This window comes from Gossypium raimondii, chromosome 4 (genome assembly GCF_025698545.1).
Source record: "Gossypium raimondii isolate GPD5lz chromosome 4, ASM2569854v1, whole genome shotgun sequence".
In the NCBI taxonomy this organism is placed as follows: Eukaryota; Viridiplantae; Streptophyta; class Magnoliopsida; order Malvales; family Malvaceae; genus Gossypium; species Gossypium raimondii.
The window spans coordinates 21,626,993-21,653,506 of NC_068568.1; the positions used below are offsets into that span (position 1 = coordinate 21,626,993).

General features: G+C 34.4%; 1 non-coding gene across 1 annotated transcript; it reads left to right on the top strand.

The window, feature by feature from the left end:
- Window positions 1-10,436: 10,436 nt before the first annotated feature.
- Window positions 10,437-10,543, top strand: LOC128040733 (small nucleolar RNA R71). The gene has a single exon (XR_008195539.1). It is a non-coding gene; the product is annotated as a small nucleolar RNA R71 (small nucleolar RNA).
- Window positions 10,544-26,514: the final 15,971 nt, after the last annotated feature.

Consider the following 26,514-nt stretch of genomic DNA (forward strand, 5'->3'; position numbering starts at 1 on the left):
TCCTTCTACATTCAATATCGATTCACATATCAAATATAATTCACAATTTATAAAAATATCTTGCTATTATTTACACGTAACTTACCTCGGATGCAAAACGACTATTTTTGTAAATTAGTCGATAACCTTCTCTTTCCCCGATCACTTCCACTATTTCTTCTTTCTTGATCTATATTAACACAATTTAATGCATTTTATCAACATTCCATTCCAATACAATTCATACACAATATTTTGGCAAACTTACATTTTTTTTCCATAACTTTTCAAAAATTTCACTTTTGTCTCAAAGCTCGTAAAAATAAAATTCACTAAATTCTTAAATTTCAAACCTCACTAAATCATATTTCATGCTCATAACAGCCCTAAATTTCACAAAGTCACAACTTTATGCACACTTTACTATCTTTCACAATTTAGTCTTTTTTCAACATTTTCATCGAAATTCATCTAGTAAAACTTGTAATTAGTACTTCAAACATTTATTATCTAACATCACTCATCAAATTACATACTATATCATGAATGGGTCAATTTTAAACTTTAATTTCATTTAAAATAAATGGTAGAAACATGAAATTCAAGCTCAATAAGCATAAAAATACGAAAATAATTAAAAACGGGGCAAGAAATCACTTACAATTGAGCTTAGAAAAATCAAGAACCCTAGCTTATAGAACATGAAATTTTCGGCAGCAACTCTTTAATTTTGAAGAAGATGGACACTTATTTTCAATTTATTTTGTCATTTATTCACTTTTGACAAAAATGCCCTTGACCCATTTACTAAAATATTTTTCTAGAATTACCCTTTTGTGTCCATAACACTAATTTATGGTCTATTTTCCACATAAACTCTTCCAATTTCATGAAATAATTCAATTAAGTCATTTAATCAAGAATTAGACACAGTTTGCATTTTTCTCAATTTAGTCCTAAAAATTCAATTAGGCACTAAATCATTAAAATTTCCTATCCATATTTTCACACAATACTTTAATCAATCATTAATTAATAAAAATTTAAAAAATTAACCTATTTCACTTTGAATTTGTGGTTACAAAACCACTATTCCGATTAGGCCCTATTTCGGGCTATCACAAAAGCAAACTCAAGTGTATGATTACAAAGTTGCTAAGGATGAGCAGAAACTCATAAACGTAAGATTAAAAGTTCATAGTGTTATGTTGATAATGAATGTTATGTTTTGTGTATTCTTGAGAGTCAAATTTTGAGGCTTATACGAGCTTACTAAGCATTCATTGCTTAAGTAATTACTTTCCTTCACTTTACAGATTATCAAAAGCTCAATCAGTTTGGAAGCTTGTCGGAGATCTTTCACACTATTCAGTGATTATATCGATAGTTTTGATGTGGTTGTCAAGGTTATAATGGCACGTATAGGTGGAATTGTGTTGGTATCTAATCAAATGCTAATTGATGATATTGGCATATATAACTTGTTTTGGTGCCATTTGATGTTGGTTGGTTGGTTAGTGTCATTTTGATACTTATAGTTGTCATACCAGTATATGCTATTTTGGCAATGTGTTAATGCATGTGTGAATGAACAAAGTGGTATGTGATGATTTGATCTCAATATGGTCAAGTTATAGTATGTTTTGAAAATTGTATTGAACTAGATGCTTATGAATGAATTGTGGTCAAGTATATACATATGTTTAGGTAAGTTTGAACGTTGCAATTGAGGTACCTTGTATGGCATATTGGTTGAATGGTTATGAACTATTGAATTGGTCAATTTATGTTCGTTTTGGTCATGTTTTGATACCTTAGTTATATACAAAAAAGGTCATTAAGTGAGTGCATGATTTGGTGAAGGAATTGGCTTGTTTTTGGGAAATTTCATGTCCGCACGCCTTAAGACACGGGTGTGTGACTCAGCTGTGTGTAACACACGACCATGAAACATAGTCGTGTGTCCACTGTAGGTTTTCAAGTTTGCAAGCCAGGCTGTTACATGGCCTAGCACACGGCCTGGCACACGAGCGTGAGGCTTAGCCGTGTGACCCAACTTCAAAAGTTACACGGGCACGGAAATGAGCTCGAACATGGTCGTGTGTCCCTATTTTGATTATTTCACGGGCCTGTATTTCAGCCATGTGAGTCACACAGCCTGGCCACATGACCGTGTGACCCCTACAGTTCAAAAATTCTAACTTTTTCTTAAAATTTTCTATTGATTCCAATTTAGTCCCGAATTGTTTCGAAAGTGCTTTTAAGGTTTCAAAGTCTCGATTAGGGAACGATATGCATGTTGATGAATGAGCTACGTTGAGGTTTGAAATGTATCTTTCAAAGTTACCTTTTTATTGTAATGCTCTGTAACCCTATTCCAACGACGATATAGGTTAGGGGTTTTACATTTAGTGGTATTAGAGCTAAGGTTGTAACAGTCTGTTTTAAGTGAAATAAAAAAAGTGGTTTTCAGACCCCAAATCTGAAGTTAGAAATTTTAATTTATTATTATACTAGTTCCTACAGTATGATAGTAATATCATATAAAAATTTTGTTAAGAAATGTTATCATTTACATGCTTAATTTTATAAAAAGGACTAAATTGAGTATAATGCAAAAGTTGAGTTCTAATAGATAAAGTTATTAAATAGATATAGAACTTTGAAGTGGAAGTCCTTATATGGTAAACAGACCATTAATGGTGCTAGTGGATGAGCATGGGTTGGCATTATTGAAATTTTGAATTATTTTTAAGGTTATTTTGGTAACTAGTAAATAATGGTTAAAATTAAATAAAACAAATCAAAGTATCATCTTTTGCTTCTTTCTCCAACCGAAAGTTCAATGAAGAGGTAGCCATTAAAGCTTGCTAGGTTCAGCCTGTTGGAACGCTGGTACCCCCACGGCGCAGCAAAAATTAATGCTTCCGGCGATCCAACCCATGGATCCATGTGCGAGGAACGAATTGAGATGAAATAAAGGTTTCAAAATTACCGAAACTTTAAACTGAGTAGACAATGATGCCTCGACAATGAGTATTTTGATCTACTATCGAACCAAGCCGTAACCTTTCGTGATTCTGACCTCTACGTAATCCCCAGTTTGACAATGAATGGGAGAAATCCCCAAAACTATTTTGGAAAATTCTTTGCTTGACGGCTACTAGACTTCACAAGCAAAATTTTGGGATTTTATTTTTAGGGTTTTTTTAAAACTCTCACTCCCTAACCCTCTTATAATTAGTATATATATAATGAATCATAATTCATAAATTTTTTTATCCGAATATAATAATCATAATTAAAATAAATAAATATAATAATATTTTAAACCGAAAATTATAATTACATTAATTATAACAAAACAAGGATTTTGGTGAACTATATTTTTAAAATTTATATATGAACCAAATTCATATATTAATAGAACTATGTTCTCTTTATGTGTACAACAAACTTGTACATATAATATGTTTGATATTTGAGTACCCAATTAAATTAACTCTATAATTAATTTAATTCATGTGACAAGCAAACACAATACCAACTATGTTTTATTCCGTTCATTTCAAACATAGGGTGTGACCCTGTATGTTTTTGTAACGATAGCAGCAATACTAGAACGATTCTAATGTTACAAACAATGAGTGGCATCTAGCAATGCATCATTGCTACCTAAGTTACAAGAAATCATGATTCGACATAACCTTTTTGCGATTAACCTTTCATGCATTAATCCTTAAGTCCTTCATCTCTGGATTGGACACAAGTCATGGAATAGTCACACTTGCATAGTCCATCCCATGTTCCTTGATATCTTGAGTAGACTATGTTATACCAATAAGTATGACATCTCATATCAACTTATTTGAGCATGGCCATGCATTTCTAGTCTCACTCAATCAAGTGGCCTAAGATATTACTCCCATTAAGTAGGAGGGACTTATTCTATATTGATCAACCATATCCCTCTACATAGATTGTGGTATATCCAACATCAACCTTTATAGAACTACCAGTTATGGTGTATGTTTGACTGTATCAAAAAATACAACTCATGATGTTGGGATAATGATGATCTCAAGTTTGAGGATCATAAACATATTAATCACTATGAGTAATATTGTGACAATTACATAATAATCCAAAAAACATATTCATAGTGGGTCAGTCCAATATGTTGCTCTCTAACACGCATATTCATGCATTGATTTTGACACTCCACATCAATGACAACTCTTTATCATCAATCAACTACATGTTAGTCTTAATGCATTATTGTTGTCCTAGTCAACAATAATACTTGACTAACGAACTTTTAAGCATAATCATATTATTCTCAGGACATTATTATAAAACATTTTATTTATACACACAGAAAAGCAACTGAAATAATAATGGTAACGCCTTATATTAATAAACATGATAAATCAAGTATGTTATTACAACCATCTCATGATTGCTCTTTAGGCATACTCTTACATAGCCAACTTAATTCCTTGTGCCTGTGAGTAATTTTTGTCCCGTTTTAAATAATTTCAATTTTTTCGGGTTCGTTGTAGCTTACTCTAGCTAGACTGGTGACTAATTTGTGAAATTGTTAAACTATTAGGGTTTTTCCATTGTTGAATACATATGAGTTTTGATGTTTGATGATAGAAAATGGATGGTTGTTGTTAGATAAAAACTTTTGTAAAGATATTTTTGATGAAATTGTTAATTACGGGTTAAATTAAAAAATGTGATAAATTCATGGTATAATTTTTGAATTTATGAAATATGTGGGTTGCTATAAGTTTGTATAATAATTGGCTAGGCTTGGGTAGGGGTAAAATTGCATGAATTTCATTTTCCAAGCCTAGGGACTAAATTGTAAATAAATGAAAAAGATAAGGGCAAAATGGTAATTTTTCCAAAAATATGTTTTGGATTACATTTGAATAAATTATATGTTGAATTGAGTTAAATTTATATGTATAAATCCAGTTAGACCTCGTACAGAGTTAGATTAGGGCAAAGAGAAAGTTTCGGATTAATCGCCTATGTATCTACGTATCCTCGTCAAGGTAAGTTCGTGTAATTAAATCATGCATATATGTTTGAAATTGTATTGTACATGTGTTAACAATTCATAATTACTGATTGCATATCCAATGACATACGACGATTATCGAGCCCCGTTTGAACCATAAGAATTTGTAGGATACAAATGACATGTAATTAGGGTTACTGATTTATGGCTCGTGAGAGCGTACCAATTTATAGCTCGTGAGAGCGTACCGATTTATAGCTCGTGAGAGCATACTGGTTTATAGCTCGTGAGAGCATACCGATCTTCAACTCAAATGAGCTTACTGATTCACAGCTCGTATGAGCATACATGTATATGAGTTGACGGATTACAGTTATATAAGCTAGCACACTATGTGTGATCTATCACGGGCATCCAATGGTATTCTAAACAGTTCAATGGGCAATATTTTGAAACGAAATAATATGATTTTGATACGAACTGTTACAGGTATACACATGAAATACATGGAAATGTTGCTACGTGATATATAAATATATGGAATGGATGATACATGTATATAGAGTTTGATAAATTGTTGTGTTCATCCATGATTATTGACTTATATATATATGTGTTTACATGGGTAGCATGGTTAGTGAATATGTGCTTAGGCATTTGTCCAAATTGTGATGGGATATGCTTTGTTTACTTACCTAATATGTGACTAAATGGCAAGTTATATTTTACGTTATGAAAAACTTACTAAGCTTAAATACTTGTTCTATGTTATTTTTCGTGTTTTATGGTGAGTCAAAAGCTCATTAGGGTTGGAAGCTTGTCGGAGCTATATCACACTATCCATCAGCTCTTTCGGTACTTTCGGATGTTTAACTTTGGTTATAATGGCATGTATAGGTATTTTGGCTAATGTTGGCCATATGTTTTGGTTGTTGTTTTTGCCATTTGATTTGGCTTAAGTTGTGGTACTTTGGTGTTCTAATGAATTTAGTTTTAGCATGTAAATATTAGCCTTAATACGGTTCATGATTTGCTTAATGTGTTTGAATGATGAAAGGTGAAATGATAGGTGAATGTGCATATTATATATGTCTTATAACTTTTGCGAATTGGTACTTTGCTATGGAAGACATATGTGTTTACTAAGGCTAGTAATTGAGTGGTATATTTGGTACCATTTGGTATGTTTTGGTAAGCTAATTCAATGGTTTGTATTGATTGGAAGTTAGTTGATCATTTTGACCAAAATGAGTATATAATTATACATGTTTACATCTTGTCATTTGAGGTGCCCTAAGGGCATATTGGTTGTATAATGTTATACCATATGTATATGACTTGTATATGCATGATTTTGATGCATTGATATGGCTTGTAATTATGTGCAATGTTGAGTGTAGGTACATGCCATATTGGGTGAGAAAAATGGCTTGTAAAATGACTGATTTTTGTCCACACGATCATGTGTCTCAGCCGTGTGTGACACACCACCAGGTGTCCTGGCCATGTGTCCCCTGTAACTTTTAAAAGGGTTGCAAGTCAGGCTATTAGAAGGCCTAACACACGGCCTGGCACACGGGCTTGTGAGGTTATTTCAAAGGGTACACGGCCTAACACAAGAGCATGTGGTTTGGCTATGTGACCAAGTCAGAGAGTTACACAAGCACTGACACAAGCTGGGTCACAGCTGTGTGTCCCTATTTAGAATGCCCACATAGCCTGAGATACTGATGTGTCCTTTGACCGTTTGAGTCACACGCCCTGGCCACACGCCCGTGTGACCCCTATAGTGTTGAAAATTTTCAATGTTTTTTGAAAAATTCTATGAGTTTTTGATTTAGTCCTGACTTGTTTCTAATGCATATTTTGGGCCTCAAGGGCTCGTATATGGGACAATATGAATGATTTTGATTGGTTTATGATATGAATATTGATATGTTTTGAGATGTTTGAAATTTCTTTTTATTTGATTTGCACACTCTGGTAATGCTCTGTAACCCTGTTCCAGCGACGGATTTGGGTTAGGAGTGTTACAGCGATTTAGCTGGTTCTCTGACTAAACGTAGCATATATAGAGTCTAAAAATACATGTCGTTATATAACCTGTGACAGTGTGATATCTCTAGACTTTGATGAAATATGATTTCATATAGTTAAAGATGGCTTCCAATTGAGCTAATTCCGATGAAATATGATTTCATATGGGAAATTCTCATTTGGAACAAGTGAATGAGTTACCTCGTTTTGTTCCAATCTAGATAGATGATCAGCTACTTGACTTTCAACACCTTTCCTATCTTGCATATCAAGGTCAAATTGTTGGAGTAGGAGTATTAATCGAATCAACCTCGGTTTAGCATCTTTCTTCATAAGTAAGTATTTAATGGTCGCATGGTCAGTGAATATTGTGACTTTCGTACTATGTAATTGAGTTGGGCTCCTATAAAAGTTTTGATTGTATAGTAGATCGGATGAAACACTTTTTTTCTTCTTTGACCATTCATAGCTCAAACAGAAAAATCGCTTTAGTAAAATCTTGCATGGCCTAAGAAACTTCGAACTTCTTTCACACTAACTGGTGGTGGAAATTTCTCAATTATGTCCACTTTTTCTTTATCGACCTCAATCCCATTTCTGGAAATTTTATGCCCCAAGAAAATTCCCTCCTTAACCATAAAATGGCATTTCTCTCAGTTAATGACAAGATTTGTCTCCTCGCATCTCTTTAGTACCTTAGCTAAATTACTCAGACAAACATCATGAGTATTACCAAAAATAGAAATATCATCCATGAAAACCTCAACAAAATTTTCAACCATATCAGTAAATATTGTCATCATGCATCTCTGAAACATGGCAGGTGCATTACATAAACTAAAAGGCATTCACCTAAATGCAAACATACCGTACGGGTAAGTAAAAGTGGTTTTATGTTGGTCTTCTAGGGCTACAACTATTTGGTTGTATCATGAATATCCATCTAAGAAACGATAATATTTGTTACCTGTTAGTCCATCTAACATCTGATCTATAGATGGCAACAAGAAATGATCATTTCTAAGGGGCAATGTTCAATTTTCTGTAATCGATATAGATTCTCCAACTTGTGAAAGTTCTCATCGAGATTAACTCATTACGTTCATTCTCAACAATCGTAATTCTGCCTTTCTTGGGTACACATTATACCAGTCTTACCCATTAACTATCTGAGATCGGGTAGATAATTCTCACATTTAACCATTTGATCACTTCCATTCAAACTACCTCTTTCATGATCGGGTTGAGTCTCCTTTGCCCATCAATTCTACCTCTTTCTCCTTCCTCTAGGATAATCTTGTGCATACAAAAGGAAGGGCCTATACCTCGAATGTCAGCTGTGGTCCAGCCAATCACCTTTTGAAACTTCTTTAATACTTCGATTAATTGTTCCTCTTTGTGTTCTGTTAATTTCGTTGAAATAATCATAGGCAAAGTATAACAGTTACCCAAATAAACATATTTCAAATGGGAAGGAAGTACATTAAGTTCGAGTTTGGGTGGTTCCTTGATTGAAAACTTTAGTTGTCTAAATTCCCAGACTTCCAATTCTAGCGGTTCAAACTGTGCTGGTTGAACATAGGTTATCAGATTGGCTTAGAAATTATTCTCCAATGGGTCAGACCCTAAGGTGTTCTCCAATGGGTCTTAAAAATTATTCTTCCATTCCATAGAAACTAAAGTTTCTAGGTCCTCCATCACAGAACATTCCTCTGTTGGATCAGGAATCTTCATTGCTTTTAGAACATTAAATGTTACCTGATCGTCTTGAACTATCATGGTGAGTTCGCCTTTTTGTACGTCTATTAATTTTCTTCTTGTATCTAGGAAAGGTCTCCCCAAGATGATCAACACTTCCTTATCTACTTCATAATCTAATACAATGAAATCAGCAGGAAAAATAAACTTATCAACTCTTACCAAAACATCCTCGGCTTTTCCTTCTAGGAATGCAAAATATCGATTCGCTAATTGGAGTGTCACAGTAGTGGGTCTTACTTCACCTATTCCCAACAGCTAAAAAATAATTTTGGGCGTCAAGTTGATGCTTGCTCCTAAGTTGCACAAAGCTTTACCACAGTAAGATTCTCCGATATTACAGGGTATAGTAAAGCTTTCAGGGTGCTTCAGTTTCGAAGAAAGCTTGTTTTGTAAGAACACATCGCACTCCTTAGTTAAAGTGATAGTTTAATACTCACTAAGTCTTTTCTTCTTTGACAAGATGTCCTTCATGAACTTGACATAATTGGGCATTTTCTCTAAAGCCTTCACCAATAGGATATTGTTGCGAAGTTGCTTTAGAATGTCTAAAAACTTCTTGAATTGCACCTCATGTTTCTGTCTATTTGGTTGCAAATTTTGAAGATATGGAGGTAATGGAACATTTAGTTGAATCGTAAAACTTTTTTGAAGAGAAAAATCTACATCAAGAGAAGATGTTAGCTTATCAAAATTTACTGGGTTAGATTTTACCTTATCAGATTTTGTAAGTTCTGGCTCTACTGGTGTAGGAATTTCAACTGTTAATTGACTTTCCTCCTTCTTAGTAGGTTCATCTTCAATCACAATCGTCTTGGGATCCAAAGTCTTAATACTTCGTAAAGCCACTACCTTAAAATGTTCCTTACCCTAATTCCTTGGATTTTCTATATCACTTGGCAAGGTTCATTGCGGTCAGTTACAAAGCTCTACAGCTAACTGACCATTTTGATTCTCCAAATTTTTCAGTATTGGTGCTTGGCTTTGGATTAAAGTGTCATTCTTCACCATGTACACCTTCAACAAGTTATCCAAGCTATTGGATGACTTAGCTTGGTGTGGTTTTGGAGCTTCTTTATTGAACCCCTGGGATTGGTTGGGTCTATGCTGCATGTAAGTGTTGTTCGGTCAATTTCCTTGGTTACTCCAAGAAAATTTCGGAGGGTTACGCCATGAAGGATTGTAGAAATTGTACTGTCATCCTTTTCCTCTTCTATTTTGGTGTTGATTCCCTACATAATATATTGACTCAGGATTTGATAGACAGCTATCGAAAGAATGGCCATCCCCAGAGTATACGCAGGAAACAACATCAAACTGACTTGGTGACTGAACTACAAAATTATTCAAACCATTAGTAGTAAATATTATTTCAACATTGAAGAAATAGAAGATACCTAAGCTGAGAGTGATGTAAGTGCGTCCACTTCGTGCACTCCAACTACTCGTCTTCCTAAAGTTGCTTGATTGGTTGGCCATTGATAGTTGTTACTAGTGATCCTCTCAATGATCTTGTAAGCCTTTATTATAAGACTTGGACAAGAGAGCACCATTTGTAAAAGCATCTATCATCAACCTTGTGTGTGCATTGAGACTATTATAAAATGTCTCCAACTGGATGCAGTGTGGAATCCCATGATGAGGACACTTACAAAGTAAATCCTTAAATCTTTCGCACGCCTCATACAAGGATTCATCATCCAATTTTGAATAAGAGGTTATCTCATTTCGTAAATTAGCATTTTTGCTTGGTGCAAAATGCTTAACCAAAAATCTTTTTGCTAATTTTTACCATGTAGATATTGAACTTGAGGGCAATGAATTAAGCCATGCTTGATCTCTCAACGAGTATTGAAATAGCTTCAACCTCAATGCATCTTCAGTCACACCGACTATCTTAAATGAATCACTCACCTCTATGAATAATTGAAGGTGAAGGTGTGGATCTTCCGTGGGCATTCCATTAAATTGGCCCACCATTTGCAGCATTTGAAAATTACTGGTTTCGATTCAAATTGGGGTGTCTCGATCTTCAGTCTTCTAATTCTCAGATTTAATTCATTGAAAAGGGGCACATCGTGCTATCTTATGGCACGACGCCTATCATCGGTAATAAGGATTGGATTATGCACATGATTGGCTCCAGTACCTTGTTTATAATTCTGATTTCCACGGTCCATCTTGACTTGTCTTTGAGCAAATTGTTCACGTCTTATTTGTAAAAATGTCGGATCAATTTTAGGCTCTACAAGTAATAAATCGATATTTCGATATATGCTCATAAACACCTGAAAAATAAATCACAAAAAATAAAGAATAAAGAATAAATTAGTAAAGTTAGAAGTAATAAAAACCAAATTGAAAAGAATAATTTCACCACAATGATTAAGGCAACAATCCTCGGCAACGGTGCCAAAAACGTGTAACGCTTAGGTTTGTGCAAGTGTACATAGTCGTTATCAAGTAATAAAGTAAGTAAAAGAGTTATCATCTCCACAGGGACTGTATATGTTAATCAATTAATGTTAAAATTAAAGTTAACAATTTGGTGATAGAAACACAATATTTTAACTGATGATGTTTAAGCTAAATTACATTATCGAAGTGCAGTATGATCCCTAATGCAATTTAATCTAAATGCAAAGTATGAAATGAAATGTATGAGATGAGTTTAGCAGCAAAAACACAAAGTTCAGTAATCAATAACATGAATAAGCTAGGATAATTATACTATTGAACTTAGTCTATTTTTATCATGCTTAACAGTGTTCAGAAAATATTCTGTGGCAACTTGATCTTTCATGAGTTTGGAAACGAAATTAAGTCCTTTCGGAATCTTTTACTTATTACTAATCATATTAAAGTAAGGGTTTCTTAGAATTCATGTGAAGTAACAAGGAAGGATCAGGTTTGAAACAATTTAATCACATAAATTTAAAAACTATGCAAGATAATAAAGCTCGTCAAAGTTGCCTCTTTGCTAATGGTTCCTTAAGGTGGTCGGCCAAGAGGCAAACTTATCAAAGTTTTGCTGGCTAAAGTACTAGGCGTGGAAAGAAGGAAGAAAATGAGAGAATGAAAAATGAATGGATGGGTGACGATTTTTAGGGATTAAGGAATGAATGAAAAGGTGAGAGAAGTGTGGTATTTCTACTTGAGGTTGGTGGCTAAATTTACTAAAAATGGCGTCAAAGATCCCTTGGTTCTCTCCCATTAACAGCCAGACATAACAAGTAGAAATGAAGGTGAGTTGGTTGCTTGATTTAAGCATGGAATCATGCTAAATTTAGCCATGGAGTGGACAGTTTCTTGAGCATTTTTCATGTGCTGATTTTTAATGATTTCAAAGTGTAGGGACCCCTAAATAATTGTCCCAAAGCTGATTTTTTGGCAGCCACAGGCTTGTGTCGAATTTGGGCTTGACTCCCTCTTGTTGGACGGTTTCATGACCAAATAATTAACAAAACATGTCCACCATGTATCATCACTTAAACCTGGTTAAATTAACATCCTTATAACCCAATTTTGCATGGATTTGCTATCCAAGTAGGGTAGATTTGTTCATGTCCATGCAAGAATTGTACTAAGCTCCATATTATATCACCTCATGGTCTCACTACATTATTAAAACATAGCACATGAATAAAGAACATGAAAGTGATTTAATTTATGCACAAAATTCATATAATAAAGCACAAATTTGCATATTTCCTAAATTCGTGTCCATGATTGAGATTTAAGCAAAATTCATTAACAAATGCTCGCAATTAGTGTTATTTTTAAGTAAAAAGGTGGTAAAAACGAGTAGAAAAACCCTATACAATTTAGGGTTTACAATCAACTGACTCATATGCAGAAGTTTCTTCCGATAATTGTTCCAAGACAAGGGAAACTTCGAGTTGATAGCCCCGACTTGTAACAATTCTAAAAGAAAAAAATTTCAACTCACGAAACCTGCTTACAAGGACTTGTAGTTCATGGACTTGATCCATGATCGAGATACTATTGAGCATTTTGAATTTGAAATACTTCATCATGAAAAAATTATTAGTACTTTGTCACTCGGTGTTGTCTTTATTTTCAAGAGCTTCCCATATTTCGACCAATGATTGCATCGACACGTAAAGATCATACAATCGATCAGAAAAGGTGTTGAGGATTTTTCCCTGGCATGTGAAGTTGTCTTCTTCGTACTTCTTATTGAGTTTGGCCACTTTCGCAATTTCCTCAGGGTTTGCATTGGGGTGGGATCCTTCACGAGTTGTAGGTTTGGATCCAGAACATATGCCACATTTAAGACATTAGGAAGGAACAACATCTTGTCCTTTCAATGATTAAAGTTCGACCCATCAAATCGATGAAGTTTCAGAAACTCTTGGTTCATCACTTCGAATGTGGTGGTAGCCCCCGTTGCCAGCTCCAAAATAGTTCTCATTGATTGTTGAAGATGTTGAGAGGAGATGATATATCTGGAGACTATATGGAATTAAACAGTAGACTTCGAGGCATGAGTAATGGTTTCCAAAGAGAAATATTTTCCCCCCACACAAAGTTGCTAGAGGTTTAAGACAAATGTCCACCCGGGATACAACAAAGCTTTTGAATTTCCTTTGATTAGCAAAATCGAGGAATTCTCTAACTCTTACTCTAATTTTTGAAATTGGATTGATTGTAATATACATTGTGAGCACCATAGTCCATTTATTTATATGCACTCAATGGATACTATTTTGAATAGCCACAACCCTTCATGTTGGATATACTTCTTAGAAGAAACATGTCTCATGGAAATGTACCCATTGGATGATAAATCATCACTTTTTAAATTGAATAGTGCTCATGAATAATTAATTTACAATTAGCAATATCCAACACTAGGTTCTTGTTCAATGCCCACAGATAATTTGAAGCAAATGTCATCATCTGAAACTCTTTCCCATCCATATTTCCCTTGATTTCCGTCATTATATGTCTTGCTTTTTACTTAATCAACCTTTTTGTAATTAAAGGACTCTACCTTCACTAAAGTTTGAAGGCTTAGTAAAAATATTGATGGGGTTTAAGGGTGTATAAAGCCCTCAATCTTTTTCAAAAATGGCAATTAAATTTGTCTTTTTTTGCACTCAATTGTATATTTGAATTATTAAAATGCATCAAAAAAACCCTTTGACTGTTAACTTTAACGGTTGACCGTTAAAGTTAACTACCCTTAAATTTTTTCAGTTAAAGCCACCACATGTCACAACCATGACATGTGGCGACAATGATAAATAAATAAATATAAATAAAAATTACTGAAATTATTAAAATATAATAAAAATATTACAAAGTTATTAAAAATTAGAAAAAAAATTATAAAAATAGTAAAAATTTATAAAATTTATAAAATTTATAAAAATATAAAAATATAAAATTTTATAAAGACGTAAGATATTATAAAAAATGTAAAAAAAATATAAATTCATAATAAATTATAAAAACTTATTATATCTCATTATCGTGTCTCTCCAATACATCTAAGTTGATCATAATCAGCCCAATGTTTCCTTGGTTTTGCTTACCTTTCTCCTCCTAGTTATATTCAATCTTTTCTTGCTGGTTTTGTTTATCAAACCAATTTCTACCCAAACTTTAGAAATATTAGAAAAAGTGGGTATCCTTATAGCTATTGCTGCATTTTGTCACGCCATAGTATGCATCATTTGATTCCTTGTGTTCCTTCCTTGTTAATGTTTGAAATGATGTGTAGTGTACATATGTATCCAAAATTTATCTGATTTCATATGTATGTGTATGTATGTATGTAGTTTCTATCATTTCATTCACTAATATAGCTCTTTCCTCTACTTCATTTTATTATTTTATATAATATATTTTAAAAATTATATTTTTCTATATTACTATATTTTTATAATTTTTACTATTTTTAAAAAATTACAATTCTTTTATACATTTTTATTTTTTTAAAATTTTGTGATTTTATAAAAAAATCTATGTTTTAATAAATTGTAAATATTTTTCTATATTTTTTATTATAAATTTTTAATATTTTTATTTAACTTTTATTTATTTTTATTTTTATCATTTTTTGTCGTGTTAGGCCATGTTGTGACACATGATGGCTTTAACTAAAAAAATAGGGGTCGTTAACTTTGACAGACAATGGTTAAAATTAACGGTCAAAGGACTTTTTTGATGCATTTTGACAATTCAAGTATCCAATTGAGTGCAAAAAAAAAGTAGGATCTTAATTGCTTTTTATTTTTAATAGATGAAGAATTTTTACACCCTTAAGCCTATTTATGGTTTCACTTCGGGTTTTTTTTCTTAACAAAACATGTGCTTTACCCATTCACTACTTATGTAAATAGACAATGACATGCGAGGTCTAACTTGTCAGCTGTGTGTTTTTTTTAAGGTAGTGTTTGGAAAATCACTTAATAATGAGATTTGGGTATAATTACTTGTAATATACAATAGGTGTAATTGGTGGGTCACACTTTCCAATTTTTAGGGAGAGGGTGAGCATTGGAGTAATCAAATCAATTTTTTTTTTTAGAAAATTATCTTTATACAAGTTACAAAAATTATATTATAAGCATAAATATGTATGTATGTTTGGGATGATTATGAAAACAATTTCTTGTATTATAAAAATAATTTGTGTGTTTTATAAAGTTATAACAAATAAATTATATTATTTAAATACTAAAAAATTTTAAAGTTATGGCAAAAAATTTATTATAAAAATAATTTACATGTTATAAAAGTATTATGATATATTTATTTATAAAAAGTTATAGCCAAGTATAGATATAACTTATTTATGTGTCAATATTATATTTTATAAAAATAATATGTTTATTCATAAAAAATGTTATAGCCTTTTTTATCTTAACTTATTTATAAAAAAATCTAAAGTTATGAAAAATTATATTATTTATAAGAAATGTTATGAAAGTTGTGGACAATTTATAAAATCTTTTTATAATAATTACATATTATAAAAGGTAATTAACCTAGTATAAGTCTTTCCCCAAATTAAATTTTTAAAAGTTTTATAATTAAACTTATATACTATTTGGATTGTGAACTCAAATATTATAATGTTCATGCTAATTATGGAAATAAAAAAGGTTTTCTAACACTATATCATAGGTTATGATACCATTTGAGAGAATGGTGCAAAACACATGCACCATAGGCAGCTCACGAACTCTTTAATTTGAGACATTTGATGCTTCAAAATGTGGTTGGGAAGACAGTTTTTGTTTTAAAAAAAATCTCATATTAACAACATTACATTAGTCTAACATAAAAATCAAGATTGGATCGTATTAGCTTGTTGCATCTTTCATAACTTCAATCATAAGGGGAATTGAGACGACCAATACTTTATAGAGTATATGGAAGAAAGAGATCTTGATAATTTTAATGATGCGGGTTCAAATTCAAATGATGATGAACTTAGTCAATGACCAAAATATGATAATAAAGAGCAAATGTTAAATATTAAAGAGGAATAACCCAACAAATTTGCAATAGAACAATTAGATAAAATTGCCTATGATATTTAGTTTTCTTGCAATTTTATTAGTAATAATATTATCGATTACTTTTTAAACTAACATAATATATACATATATATATGATTTGATTTTAATTTGTGTTACTTTTTAGAAATTATTTTTATCATACTAATATTTTTATATTAATTAATATTTGTAAATATATAAATTATATAATTGTGTAATTACAACTTGTACTACCAAACATGATATAGGGAATTACGATGTACTTACACTTTGTCGATTAAAAACGATAAGGAATTAAATTTTTTGTAATTACAAGAGAGTGTAATTACTACCTAATGAACCTAGTAATTACACTATCATTTAATTGCTTTGTGTTGTCCAAGAAGACCCTAAATTATTTTATTACATATAAAAGATAATAATTCAAAAAATATTACGGTCCCTCTAATAATTATTGTAGGTCATATTCTAGTTTTGATCCATTTAGAACATGAATATTTGCATATTATAAATAGTCAATGACATATAATTGTCTTAAGGGGCACTAAAACTCCCAATAAACCTCTTTACTATACTTAGCAAAGAAAATTGTATGAACACAAGTAGCCATGTGCAACTGAAGATAAGCTTTTCATCAGTAGTTCTTATGTTTGGAAAGGTGAATTATTGTGGGAAGTCCAATATTTGGGTCGTGTTATTAATGGCTCCTCAACTCTCCATCTTCTTCGTGCTTAGTTTGCTTCTTGGCATTTCGTTTGCCATTGATGGTACGATCATGTTCTTGCAGCGTTTCCATTTGGAAAATCATAGTATATATGTTTTGAATCCCAGACTCACTCCTTGATATATTTTTTCCATTTTTGTTGGGTTAGTTTTTAAAGAAATGGAATTTTGTTATTCAGACAACGATGGCCTCGACAAGTGGGGAAAACTAAATCCAACATTCTCACCATGTTCCTTAGGGCAAAGGCAATCTCCCATAAACAGTCAAAGGAATCTGACGGTCCACAACAGGCTCTTGAAACCTTTAACCAGGAACTACAAACATGTAAATGCTACGCTGGTTAACAAAGGCTATAGTGTTGGGGTTGATTTCTAAGCAATTCCTAATTGCCAATCATTCATCATATTTAGGATGGTATGTAGAAAATTAATGAATATTGGGAATGCAGGTGCATTTCGAGGAATATCCTTGATATTTATGGATTGATGGCAAAAACTACACCCTCAAGCAATTCCACAGGCATTCTAAGCATCGCTGTAACTCCCCAAACCCGGCCTAGACGTTATGGCCGAATCTGATGATGTCACATGGTAGTGATTTTTGAAAAAATATGTCGTAGCTAAATCCTCTTTTCTATTTAACAATTTTTTATTATCTTATGTTAACTTCAAATCGTGTCGTTTGTTTTCAAAACATTATTCATTTACAAATCGTTATTCAATTTCAAAACGTTTTCTTATTGTGGAAGCTTTTAAACAGTTTGCATATTCGTGGTATTTTTGATAAAACATTAATTTCATTTGAAAACTTGAGTTTTACCTAACACTAGCATATTTAAATCATAAAACCGTATAAAAACCAAATATAAACCAAACTTCGTAAAGGCCATAATTATAGCAAAATACTCCCAAATAAAAGTAAAATCATAAATAGATATTAAACAGTGTAAAAGAAGTTGTGTGGCCACCACTGAGTCCTCCGCCACACCAATCTGCCTAAATCTCGGGATTACCTGTACAGATTAAACAGAACGGGTGAGTTTACGTAAACTCAATGTGTAATCCCCATACAAATGAACAAACAGTAAATAGATTATCACAGTTTCGGCTTAAGCCCTTTTCAGTATCAGTATCAGTATTAGTCCAGTTTGGGCCTTAGCCCATCTTAGTACAAAAACAGTAATGCAGTAGGGCTTTAGCCCATCACAGTATCAGTAGCAGTAATATATATTTAGTCACAAAAATCCTACCCATCCAGCCTCTACACACCATCTCCGTCCAACCCTACACTCCATGTGGGGATATAATCAACCCACCCATCCCTACACTTCAAGTAGTACCGAATGCGGCATTAGATAGTAGTTTGTAGCTGAGATACTAGTAAATTAGGCTCGAGGCCTTTCAGTACACTTCCTCCGAACATTATAATCCCCTAACACAATGCAATGCAATGTACAGATATGACATGCTATAACATAATATCATGCATGTAAACACGGCATACAGTATCAAATCAGTGGGACATCATCAGGCTTAATGATATAAGTCATACAGTCATTTCAGTCAATTAGGGGTCTAGGTAAGCTTACTGACCCTACAGTAGGTTCACAGTCGACTTGGGCGACCCGTGCAACCTTATCAGCCAAACAGTGAAAATGGGCCTACAAGACCATGATGTTTGCCCGTGTGGGCCCACACGCCTATGTGGCCCACATGGCCCAAATTGGCCTTAGCCTCATGATCCATTTTATTGTAACCTATGCTAGATAATTATTTATATGTGTCTCCACTATTTACTTATATGATCCTTCAAAGTTGTCTACTTGAATTACTATTACTAAATTATTTTTATCTTAAGTTATAGAATTCCAAATTAATATTTGCAAAATTTCCCTGAAACTAGGGCCACATATCTTCTTACCATAAAGTTTTTAGAATTTTTGGTTTATCCAATAAGTACAGTTTATTCTTTAAAGTGTCCTCTGTTCTGTTGTCTGACAGTTTAGACCTTTCTGCACTAAAAATTAATTATCTTCTCGTACAAAATATGGATGATGTTCCTATTTTTTTCTCTTGAAAATAGACTCATTGAGGATTTTACAAATATAAATTATAACCCGTAAATATTTTCATACAATTTTTATTAAGTTTCCAAAGTCAGGACAGGGTATTCCGAAATCATTCTAACCCTATCTCACTAAAATTCAAATATCTCATAATATGAAATTCTTTTGCTTTCTTTGTTTCTTATATGAGAAACTGCACTCAAATATCTTTAATCCCAAATTTTTATCCTCTAATTCATTTTCCACAATTTATGCTGATTTTTCAAATTTAGCCTACTGATGTTGTCCAAACAGCAAGCAATTTCGACTTTTCGTCAAATCGCTTATTTTTGTGTTTGAGGTACACACCTGGTTTTGTTTCATTGCAAAAAAACACTCTCTAGCACTCCAATACCTAAATTGACAAACAAACCTGGAATTAAACACTTAGAACGACATTAAACCAAACCAAAAGTGATTGACAACCCACTTAAGTCGACTAAAATCTTACCTTATATCGAGCAACGTTAATCCGCACGTTAAAAGCGCCGACTGGGAAACCCCAGCACCTTGATCTTCTCATAAACACAAGATACATCGATTAACTACCATAAACTGACGTTGCTAGACCCCAAATCAAAGGAAGAAGGCCAAAAGAGATCACTTACTAGATGAAAAAGGGCCACGAACACAAGAGCAATGATTGTCTTCGAAAAATCCAACAGGAAGCCATAAAAAATAGAAGAAAAAAAGTGAAGAAGAAAGTCGACGTCAAAATTTTAGAGAGAAAGAGAGAGAAACAAATTTTGAAAAGAATAAAATAAGAAAAAATAATCCTGATAACTCCCCTATCTTCTCTCAATTAACTAACCACTAACAATCCACTACTTAGAATCCATCTTCTGCACAAATCTTCCAAGAAACTAAGTAAAAGGATTAACATTCTCGCTCGCGTAGAGATTCGAACAGAGAACCTCCAACACTCCAACTCCCTTACCACTTAAACCAGCAAGCTCATTCTGATATGGTTTTACAAATAATTAAACTTAAGCCCACTGAACAAGGATAAGGCTTTAATCAGAAAAAAGTTCCAAAATTTCATCAAAGGCATGGCTTGAACTTGGGAACTCATACACACACCTAGAACACTTAACCACTAAAGTAGGTAGATATTTGTGTCATAATTTTACAAACAAAAATATACATTTTTGGGGCATTACAATTCTACCCCTTAAAGAAAATTTCGTCCTCGAAATTTACTTGATCAGAACAGATGAAGATATTGCTGACGGATCGCATCCTCAAGCTCCCAAGTGGCCTCCTCATTGCTATAATTACACCACAGAACCTTCACTAAGGGAATAGAATTTTCTGAAGGACCTTTACATCACACTCCAGAATCTAAATCGGCTCCTCCTCGAAGGTCAAGTCTGGCCTAACCTCAATCTCCTCAACAGAAACAACATGCGTAGGATTAGAGTGGTAGCGCCTCAACATTGAGACATAGAAAACATCATGAATACAGTCCAACTCTGAAGGTAACTCCAACTGATAAGTGACAGGTTTGACACGTTTCAGAATGCGCTAAGGTCCAATAAATCGAGGGCTCAGGTTGCCCTTGTGACCGAACCTCAGAACCTTTTTCCTTGGCGAGACCCTGAGAAAAACTAAGTCCCCCATAGAATACTCGATCTCATGCCCCTTAAAATCTATATACGATTTTTACCTATCAGAAGCTGCTTTCAAATGATCTCGATTCAATCTAACCTTATCCTCTGTCTCAGAAACTAACTCAGGACCCAGAACACGTCGCTCTCCCAACTTAGTCCAACATAAGGAGTGCAACACTTACGACCGTACAGTGCGTCGTAAGGTGCCATCTGGATGCTAGACTGGAAGCTATTATTGTAGGCAAACTCCGCTAATGGCAAGTACTCCTCCCAAATGCCTCAGAAATCAACAACACAGCTCCTCAACATGTCCTCTAGTATTTGAATCACCCTCTCCGACTGACTATCTGCCTGAGGATGGAAAGCAGTACTGAAGTCTAATCTTGAACCAAGAGCCTCATGAATCTTCTTCCAAAATTGAGACGTGAAACTAGGATCCCGATCGAAAATGATCGAGACAGGTACCCATGCAGTCTCCCTATTTCTGATATGTAAAGCTTAGTTAATTTTTGAAGAGAAAGGTCTGTCCTTACCGGGATGAAGTAAGCAAACTTGGTCAATCAGTCCATGATGACCCAGACAGAATCCTTCTTAATAGGTGTTAAAGGCAACCCACTAACGAAGTCCATCGTTACTCGCTCCTATTTCCATAACGGTATCTTGACTGGCTGCAACAAAGCCGAAGGTAACTGATGCTCAGCCTTAACCAGTTGGCATGTCAGACACTTAGCCACAAATTTGGTAACCTCTCGCTTAAGACCTGGCCACCAGTATAACTCATGAAGGTCGCGGTACATCTTATTTCTGCTAGGATGCGTAGCATAAGGGCTATTATGCGCTTCCCGCAATATAGACTGCCTCAATTCAGTATCTTTCAGTATACAGATTCTTTCACGAAAATAGAATACCCCTTTGCTATTTAGTCTAAAATCCTCGGTATTCCCACTCTCAACCTGTCAAAAATGAAGTACCAATGACTCATCCTCTTTCTGCTTACCCATAATCTCCTTTATCCATGTTGGTTAAACTTATAGTTCGGCAAACAAACTACCATCATCAAATAAACTGAAGCGAGCAAACATCGCCCTCAGGTTAGTCATAGCTTAACGGCTCAGTGCGTCGGCCACCACATTGGCCTTACCAGGGTTGTTTTCAATAGTACAGTCGTAGTCCTTAAGCAGCTCAATCCATCTACGCTGCCTAAGATTTAGCTCCTTCTAAAAGAGGAGGTGCTTGAGGCTTCTGTGATCAGTGTAAATTATATACTTCTCACCATACAAGTAATGCCTCCAGATTTTTAGTGAGAACACCATTGTGGCCAACTCCAAGTCATGCATTGGATAATTTACCTCATGAATCTTAAGCTGACAAGACGCATACGCTACCACCTTACCCCCTTGCATAAACACACATCCTAAACCGACATGTGATGCGTCGTTATAAACAATAAACTCCTTTTCAGACTTTGGCTGTATTAGAACAGGCAATATAGTCTTGAGCTTCTCAAAGCTCTCTTGTTGCGCATCAGTCCAGTTAAACGGCACACCCTTACATAGCAGCTTAGTCAAGGGTGCGACAATCAAAGAAAAACCCTCTACAAATCATCAATAATATCCCCAAGTTCTAGAAAACTGCGGATCTCAGACACGTTCCTAGGCTGCTTTCACTCCAACACAGCCTCAATCATTCGAGGATCAACTTGAATCCCCTCAGTCGGAACTACATGACCAAGAAATGTCTCCTCAAGCAGCCAAAACTCGCACTTATTAAACTTAGCAAAGAGTTGTGTTCCCTCAAAGTCAGAAGAACGACTTGAAGGTGCTCATCATGCTCATCCTCAGTCCTCGAGTAAACCAGTATGTCGTCGATTATTACCACCATAAACTGATCCAAATAAGGCTAGAACACTCGATTCATTAAATCTATGAAAGCTTCCAGTGCATTAGTCAGTCCGAATGGCATCACTAGGAACTCGTAGTGACTATAACGAGTCCTAAACACCGTCTCATGAACATTAGCCTCCTTAACCCTTAATTGATGATATCTAGATCGAAGGTCAATCATAGAGAAAAACGAAGCTACTCTGAACTAGTCAAACAGATCATCTATCCTCGGTAGGAGGTACTTATTCTTAATGGTCAATCTATTCATATGCCTGTAGTCGATGCACATACGTATGGATCCATCCTTTTTCTTTACAAACATAACCGGTGCTCCGTACGGAGACATACTAGGGCAGATGAACCCACGATCTGAAAGCTCTTAAATCTAAGCCTTAAGCTCTACAAGCTCCTTCAGTGTCATTCTATAGGGAGCGATGGACACACATCACGATTCGAAGGTAAACCCGATAGCTCATCAGGAAAGACGTCTGGAACATTCTTTACCGTTCTAATATCCTTAACTATAGAGCCCTTAGAATCTGAAACACTTACATAGGCCAATAATGTCTCACATCCCTTAAGAACCACCTTTTCCACCACCAATACAGAGATCACATTAGATAAGTAGTTCTGACGTTCTCCGATCATGACTACCTTCATATCCTCCTCAACGATTTTCACCTTCTTGACCAGGGCAGAAAGATCTCGCTCCCTTTGCGGGGCTATCAGAACTCTCAAATTATCTTTGAGGTCATCCTCAAAGTGGACACATTGCTCATACTCAGATGCCACCATACCTCACGCACAGCGGTTCAGTCTCACAATCCTGGCCTCATACTCGGCCACATTAGGGTGACCCCAGTGACACCCCTGAAGAGCTCAGCTCCATTGGATCGGATTTGTTCCATAATAGACCCTCAGCCCCAAAATCTAATATGGGGCTCAACGACCCTCTCCAAAATCCTTAGCATACCTTGGGACAATGAATCGTCCCCAGCCATGTGATCTTCAGACCCTGTCTCAGTAGCAGGCGACACTAGCATCTCACTTGTACCTAAATTTGGCAGACTGCCCGATGACGAGGACTCAGCTCGAGCCCCTCTATAGCCTTTACCTTGGCCTCTAGTACCCTGCCCGCGAGTACCTCTGGTGCTCATTCTCTAATTCTATTTTATCGGTATTAACATTTTTATGCATCAGTTTACAGTTCTAGTGTTTATTAACAGATATTTTATGAAAACAGTATCAAAAGTGTAAAGTTTGTTTCATCCATCGCAGTGTCAATCAATGTCTATCACTTTTACTACAGTATCAGTATACACTATTTTAAGTGTTTTCAGTATAGTCTATCTACAGTAGTCTCAGTATATACTACCTATATTAGTTTCAGGATATACTATCAAAGACAGTTTCAGTTTTAGTTTCAGTTTCAGTTTAAACAATTTGTAGTTTCAGAAAACTTACTAGATTGGCGCTGGAGACTCGATGTACCACACTTTCAGTAAAAAATTTAGAAATTAGTTCTCAGAAATCACGTCTTAAAAACCCACATCCATAGTTGGGTTTTGTAACATGGCTCACATACCACTAAATGTAACACCCTAAACTCGGCCTAGACGTTATGGTCGAATTTGACGATGTCACATGGTAGTGATTTTTGAAAAAATATGTCGTCACTAAATCCTCTTTTCTATTTAACCATTTTCTTTATTATCTTATGTTCACTTCAAATTGTGTCGTTCGTTTTCAAAACATTATTCATTTACAAATCGTTATTCAATTTCAAAGTGTTTTCTTATTGCGGAAGCTTTTAAATAGTTTGCCTATTCGTGGTATTTTTGATAAAACATTAATTTCATTTGAAAACTAGAGTTTTACCTAACACTAGCAGATTTAAATCATAAAACCGTATAAAAACCAAATTTAAACCAAAATCCGTAAAGGCCATAATTACAGCAAAATACTCCCAAATAAAAGTAAAATCATAAATAGGTATTAAACAGTGTAAAAGAAGTCGTGGGGCCACCACTGAGTCCTCCGCCACACTGATCCACCTAAATCTGGGGATTACTTGTACATATTAAACAGAAGGGGTGAGTTTACGTAAACTCAATGTGTAATCCCTATATAAATGAACAGACAGTAAACAGATAATCACAGTTTGGGCTTAAGCCCTTTTCAGTATCAGTATCACTCTAGTTTGGGCCTTAGTCCATCTCAGTACAAAAACAGTCATGCAGTAGGGCTTTAGCCCATCACAGTATCAGTAGCAATAATATATATTCAGTCACAAAAATCCTACCCATCCAGTCTCTACACACTATCTCCGTCCAACCCTACACTCCATGTGGGGATATAATCAACCTACCCATCCCTACACTCCAAGTAGTACCGAATGCGGCACTAGATAGTAGTTTGTAGCTGAGCTACCAGTAAATTAGGCTTGAGGCCTTTCAGTACACTTCCTCCGAACATTATAATCCCCCAACCCCATGCAATGCAATATACAGATATGACATGCTATAACATAATACCATGCATATAAACACGGTATCAGTATCAAATCGGTGGGACATCATCAGGCTTAATCATATCAGTCATATAGTCATTTCAGTCAATTAGGGGTCTAACTAAGTTTACCGACCCTACAGTAGGTCACAGTCGATTTGGGCGACCCGTGCAACTTTATCAGTCATACAGTGCTAGATAATTATTCATATGTGTCTCCACTATTACTAAATTATTTTTATCTTAAGATACAAAATTCCGAATTAAGATCTGTAAAATTTTCCTAAAACTAGACTCACATACTTTCTTACCATAAAATTTTCAAAATTTTTGGTTTAGCCAATAAGTACATTTCTGTCTTTCAAATTTCCCCTGTTCTACTGTCTAATAGTTTTGACCTTTCTGCCCTAAAAATTAATTATCTTCTCCTACAGAATTCGGATGATGTTCCTATTTATTTCTCTTGAAAATAGACTCATTCAAGATTTTAAAAATATAAATTATAGCCTATAATTATTTTTATACAATTTTTAATTATTTTCCAAATTCAGGACAGGGGATTCTAAAATCATTTTTACCCTATCTCACTAAAATTTAAATATCTCATAAAATGAAATTCTTTTGCTTACTTCATTTCTTCTATGGGAAACTGCACTCAAATATATTTAATCCCATATTTTTTCATCCTCTAATTCATTTTCTAAAATTTATGGTGAATTTTAAAATTTAGCCTACTGCTTTTGTCTAAACAGCAAGCAATTTTGGCTTTTCGTCGAATCCCCTATTTTTGTGTTTCAGGTACACACTTGGTTTTGTTTCGTTGGAAAAACATCCCCTAGCACTGCAATACCTAAAATTGAAAAAACAAACCCGAAATTCTTAAAACACATTAAACCGAACCAAAAGTGATGGACAACCCACTTAAATCAACCAAAATCTTACCTTAGATCGAGCAACGTGAATCCGCACATTTAAAGCGTCGACTGGGAAACCCCATCACCTTGATCTTCCCATAAACACAGGATACACTGATTAACTACCATAAACTGACGTTGCTAGACCCCAAATCAAAGAAAGAAGGCCAAAAGAGATCACTTACTAGATGAAAAAGGGCCATGATCACTTACCAGATGAAAAAGGGCCACGAACGCAAGAGCGATGATTGACTGCGAAAAATCCAATAGGAAGCCGGAAAAAATCGAAGAAGAAAAGTGAAGAAGAAAGTCGACATCAGAATGTTGGAAAGAAAGAGAGAGAAACAAATTTTTAAAGGAATAAAATAATTAAAAAAATAATCCTGATAACTCCCCAAATCCTAACTCCCCTATCTTCTCTCAATTAACT